Here is a 5,888-nt window from a genome sequence, read left to right as displayed (position 1 = left end):
CTGGTGTGTTTAGATCATTTACATTTAATGTGATTACGGACATGGTTGGATTTAGATTTCCCATCTTGCTGTTTGTTATCTACCGGTACCATCTGTCCTTTATTCCTTTTTTCTTCCTTTCTGCCTTTTACTGAATAATGTGAATAACTGAATTTCAAAATGTAAATATGGTAAGAGAGGTCCAGAGAGAGATTTGGGATCTTAGAGAAGGGAGAGATGACATCTGACGGGTGGTGTCAGGAAAGACTTAACAGAGAAAGCATCATTTGAACCGGACCTTGAAATATTTTGGATAAAGGTGATGGGGATGGAAGGAAACACCGTATTGAAGGACAAGGGTGAGCAAAGGGACAGAGGCAGGACAGGATGTGTGTGGTTCAGGGGACCAGAGGGAGAGTGGCAAGAGAAGATGTAGGAGGTGCTTATGTGACTGCCAGCTTCCTCTGGTCATCCCCACCCCGATGGCCTACAGACATCCAAGACACCTGTCAAATCAAACACGTTATCTGCCTGCAAACCTTCTCTCTCTCTCATTAGCCCATAATTTGATGTGCAGCATCACCATTTTCCTTAATATCTATCCCAGAAGCCTCTGAGTCATCTTAAATGCCCCTTTGTCCCTCAACTGTCCATCCTTCCTGCAGGCCGCCTCTCCAATGTGAACTCTCCTTCCTGTCTCCTGGTCTTGGAGCCGGCACTTACTGGCGCTTGTTCTTGCGCTCTCTCTCTCTCTCTCTCTCTCTCTCTCTCTCTTCCCCCGACTACCGCATTAGCCTTCTCACTGGTCTCTCCACTTCTAGATTCTTCTTCCTTCACACCACCTTCACACAGCCACGAACTCCCTCTACTCTCTGAAAATGGATGCGAAATTCTATATGTGTGTTTTTTTTTTTCTGGTGGGGGGAAATGAATAGCTTTCATCAAAGTCTCAAAGACAGCAGCAGCCTACACAAAGCAAACGGCAACTGTCCTGTTATTTTTTTCAAACAATTAACGCTCTGTTAATATAATGCTGTGGACAGACTCCTGAGCACGAAGTCCGGAGACCCGGGTTCCAACTCCAGTGCCGCCTCTAATTCGCTGTCCGATTTAAAGGCATGTGTTACTTGCCCCGCAGCTTTTCCTCGTCTGTAACGTAGAGAAAGACCCCTTCCAGTCTCAAATGTTATTATTCCATTACTTACAAGCAGATTCCTTTAATATCAAATATTCCACTCAGGCTCTTTTTTTTTTTCTCTCTCAGCCTCTTCTCCTCTGTTCTGTTTCTCTAGACAAACATTTACTGTTGTGTACCGTTCACTGAGCTAAGTTCTGCATTTAGAAAATAAATAAAGCCTTGTTTCTTCCACTTCAGAAGCTCACAGGCCAGCTGGGCAGACAGATATGTAAATAAGAAATTACCATACAGTGTCATAAAATGCAGAACTCTGGAAGGACAGAGGAGGCCCTCTGGGGGAGGGGCTTCTAACTTTGCCGGGGAAAGTTGGAGAGGCCTCAAAGAGGAGACCGCAGTCAAGTCTGGAACACACTAGGCAGAGAAGCAGGAAGATGACACTTCAGGCAAAGGAAACACCCCAGGAAGGTGAAGGGAGGCAGTAACGGAGTCCTGAGTCAGCAGAGCAAACCATACATGAGGATAGTTTGAATGTATGTGTGTTGGCTGTTCGGGCTTTGAATGCACGGAGAGTAACAGGAGAGAAGGCTGGAGCGGGAGGGCGAGTCAGGTGCTCAAGGCCCTTCCTTACACAGGTGCCAAGAAGGTGTGACTTCATCTTGCAGACCATGGGGAGCCATTGGATTGTTCTAGGCAAGGGAGTGACCATCAGGCTTCTCTTTCAGAAACATCACGTTGACAATGCCGGGGAAGACACATTGGAAGGGAGTGATACAAGATTGGAAAGGTCTGAAAAAGCCAAGAGGGAAGGTAACTGTTCCCTTTAAACCTATTACACCCAAAGAAGAACCTAGTTAAAATGTCCATTAGGGTGCTGGCAATAGGAGTCTCTGCTTCTCAGAGGGTTGAAGGAGAAGGAGGAGAAGGCAGCGGCAGCAAAGGGAGCCTGCAGAGCGGAGGGGCCTGGTTTTATTTTGTTCTGCTGGCTGGGGACAGAGGAGCCAGGAGGCCCCAAGTCAGACACAGGGGACACAGATGGACGTAGGAAAGGACAGTAAGGCAAACCTGGAGGAAGTAGTCCTTGACCAGGGAGGTGGGGCACTTATTCTGCCGAGGAAGGAGGAAGGAATCAGAAAGAGTTTGATTTATGTGGTTCTCACATGAGAATCAAAGAGGTAACTTTAAAAAAATGCCGGTGGCCGGGTGCACCCCGGAAGTTTCTGGTTTAATTACTCTGGGATGGGTCCTGGGCACTGGCGTGTTTTCGGAGCTTCCCAGGTGATTAAAATCTGCAGTCAAGGTTCAGAACCACTGGTTTAATTGTAGGTCGCTTTTTAGATTGGTGATAACGGGATGGGAGTTGAGGAAGTTCGTACTCGGTAAACGTTGGATGATGGGGGCTGGTAAAGGTTTGGGACCCGGGGGGACCAGGGATAGAGAAGGAAATTAGAAGGGAAGGGAAGTAACACCAGTGCGGTGACTGTTATGTGCCATTAATGTAAAAGTGGCTGAGGTTCCGCTCTTGTTCTCAAAGAGATCGGGAGCTTAGTGAAGAGCGAGTCTCCTCACAGCAGCCCTATGCGACCACAAAGTTCTTAACCAGTTAAGAAGTTTCGCTATTTTGTTCCCTTTCTCAGAAAAAGGGAAAAAGAAGTCTATTTGTTTCCCAGAACAGACTGGGTCTGGAAACACTCTTGTAAGCCTTGAGAGTAGTCTTTCTAGGAAAGTGGGTGCTGGTGAAAGGGATCTAATTATCCTAGGAGATAGAACTGTTCCCAGCTTTATCAGCCGGCATGTCCGAAGACTGTGGTTTTGGCCGGCACGTGGGCGTTACTGGGGTCACCTGCTCCTGGAAGTTGGCTGGAATTGTTCGTCACTCACATTGAAAGACTTTCATGGTGGTCCCGCTCGGCGTGAAGCTTCCGTGTTTCAGGAAGTTACTAAGAAGGCTCAGTTGGTTAAGAGGCCAACCGACTTCAGCTCAGGTCATGATCTCACAGCTTGTGGGTTCGAGCCCCATATTGGGTTCTGTGCTGACAGCTCAGAGCCAGGAGCCTGTCTTTGGTTTCTGTGTATCCCTCTCTCTCTGACCCTCTGTGCCTTTCTCTCAAAAATAAACATTAAAAAGAAATTTTTGGGAAGGGGCACCTGGGTGGCTCAGTCGGTTGAGCGTCCGGCTTCGGCTCAGGTCATGATCTCATGGTTTGTGGGTTCGAGCCCCGCGTTGGGCTCTGTGCTGACAGCGAGCTCAGAGCCTGGAGCCTGCTTCGGATTCTGTGTCTCCCTCTCTCTCTGCCCCTCCCCCACTCACACTGTCTCTCTCTGTCTCTCAAAAAAAAAAAAATTAAAAAAATAAAAAGAAAGCCGGGCGCTGTGCAATCTGTCCCACTCCTCTAGGCTCCTGGCCTCCCTCTGTCACTGTGGGTTGGGGCCCTTGGGAAAATCCCAGCGGAGCGTCACTTCAGTGTCTTCTTCTCTCCTAATGAATTAGGCTAAGGGGCACCTGGGGGGCTTAGTCAGTTAGGCATCTGACTTCGGCTCAGGTCATGATCTCAGGATTCATGGGTTCGAGCCCTGCCCACATCAGGCTCTGTGCTCACCTGCTGACCGCTGGGAGCCAGGAGCCTGCTTCAGATTCTGTGTCTTCCTTTCTCTCCCCCTCCCCCACCCCGCTCATGCTCTGTCTCTGTCTCTCAAAAATAAATAAGGTTAAAAAAATCAAAAATTAAAAAAGAATTAGGCTAGGTCCCTAGGGTCCTAGGATACCCGGGCCTCCGCTTTGGATCTCCCAGTTCTTCCCTCTGTAAGCTCAGGATGTGTGAAGTCCAGAAGGGCCGGCGTCCTGCGGGTGACCACGGAGGGTAGTCCAGAGAATGGCTGTAATGGCTGTAAGCCAGGGCTCCTGCTGCAGAGATGGAACTGAAGGCCCCCCATCTCACCTTCAGAGAAGTGAAAAGGTGACTGACTTTATTCCAGCTTTGATGCTTGACATCAGTTAATCTGGAACCTTTATCTGTTGATGTCTTGACTTTGCTTTTGGCTTTAGGTGGGGCTCGTCTACAGAGTTATCTGTAATTCCAGCTTCAGAAGCTCCGTTTCTGATTCTTTGGGCCCTTTCGAAGCTTGTAAAACAGGCTTGTGTCCTGTGAACATACTTCGTGCTGACCTGCTGGGCGCTCAGCTTGCGTGACATCTGCAGGAGCCCATCACTGTGTCACGTTACACACCTGCCGCCTAGCCCTGGGGGTGTGCTTTGGGCAGGCCTGGGAACCCCACGCCTGCTCTACCTCCCTGTCCCCTTCCTAGCTTTCCTGCCGCTTGTCCCTCAAAGAATGCCCATGACAGGCGCCACACTAAGAAGTACCTAGCCTCGGTAGGGGACTTGGGTACCGGAAATAATGAATCTGCATACTTCATGCAGTCTCGTACTGAGTCACTTGCTCACGCATGGTGTGGGTGGGTTTGGGGATGAGGACAGGCAAGGTTTTGGGCAGAGGAGACGGAATTGATGCCTAAGGTTTTCCATCTTTGAATGGTACCAATGCAGATGAGAAGGGGTCTGTCCTCATGGTTGGTTGGGTTGGAATGGACAACTGTAAGGGATGAGCTGAGGTCTCCAAAAAAGCATTTCGTCAAGGAGGAGCAAAAATCCCCACATAAGTGAGGCAGGGAGGTGGCTGGGATCTCCTTCCCTTGGGGCTTCTTAATCACAGGGTTGGGTGGGAAGGTATCAGGCCTGAACGCTGGGAGATGTTGAGATGGTGAGGAGGCCTTGACCAGGTGGTGGAGAATATGTGAAGGTACTTTTGAAGTATTGCTATTCTAGGTAAGTGCTGGGTTGCCCAGCAGTATGGGAATATAATAATACTTTAAGCTTTCGCTCACTTCAAGGGGAACACGGACTTCCCACAACGCAGAATTTATGATGGGGGAGACTCTCGGTGGGGTTCAGAGCTATTGCCCCACTTCACAAAGCCCAACTGGTTCATCGGAGTGCTCCAAAGCGGAAATGCCCCGATGACGTGGTATATTTTGTGATACCCTGGAATCCCTGTGTAGCACCCCAGCTCCGAGGTATCTGAAACTCCAAGGCCAAGAGCCTGCCTGATTGGGGTTGGGGGGCTGATAGGCCTTTGGAGTTTTCCTGGGAGAGGGCCCCTCTTCCCTTCATCCAAGCTCCAAGCTCCCAGCCCCCACGCCTCCTCCATCCTTGCTCCCCCAGGCACAGTTCCCTTTGTAATTAATCCCAACGCTCCAGCCAGGGGGGAGGAAGAAAGTGTTAATGAGGGAGAGTCCCATACTGACTGGGCGGTTGCCGCTCGCTGCTGGAACCCAGAGTAATTAAATTATTTTTGAAAGCGAGGGGGATGCGGTGGTGCGGGTGTCAGGGAAATCCCCGTATGCACTGGAAGCGGGGGGGTGGGGGGGGCGCGTCTCCGGCCACTAATTACAATCAGAAAGCACTCTCCCTTCTCGCAGCCCCAGTGGTGGGGGGCGGAGGGGGGGGAGAGGAAATCGATCTTTCCGTACCCCCGACCGGACTCCGTGCAGCCGGGTCTGTGGCCCGCAGGAATGCACACCTCCATCCCCGGGGGTCTGGGGACTCGGTCTCCGACCCGCCGGTCTGGGAAAAGGCGGCCCAGGAGGGAGGGGCTGCGGGCTGGGCCCCGGGCCCCGGACCGAGGCCTCCCGGGTCAGCGCTCGCGGCCGGGGTCGCAGGGCCGCGGCCTCCTCCCAGGGTCGGGAGGGCCCCGCGTGTCCGGGGCGGCCGGCC

The 5,888-nt window shown here is 51.2% G+C and overlaps 1 protein-coding gene across 1 annotated transcript in view; it reads left to right on the top strand.

Annotated features, from left to right (window-relative positions):
• Window positions 1–1,495: 1,495 nt before the first annotated feature.
• VANGL2 (VANGL planar cell polarity protein 2) overlaps window positions 1,496–5,888 on the top strand; it is a 29,219-nt gene continuing 24,826 nt past the window's right edge. The window contains exons 1-2 of the mRNA XM_029935815.1: window positions 1,496–1,582; window positions 1,840–1,924. The gene's annotated coding sequence lies outside the window, so the exon portion shown is untranslated. The remainder of the gene's footprint in view (window positions 1,583–1,839; window positions 1,925–5,888) is intronic.

This window comes from Suricata suricatta, chromosome 3 (assembly GCF_006229205.1).
Source record: "Suricata suricatta isolate VVHF042 chromosome 3, meerkat_22Aug2017_6uvM2_HiC, whole genome shotgun sequence".
Classification (NCBI taxonomy): Eukaryota; Metazoa; Chordata; class Mammalia; order Carnivora; family Herpestidae; genus Suricata; species Suricata suricatta.
Note: the sequence above shows the minus strand (reverse complement) of the source record. Positions and strands in the feature narration are given on the sequence as shown.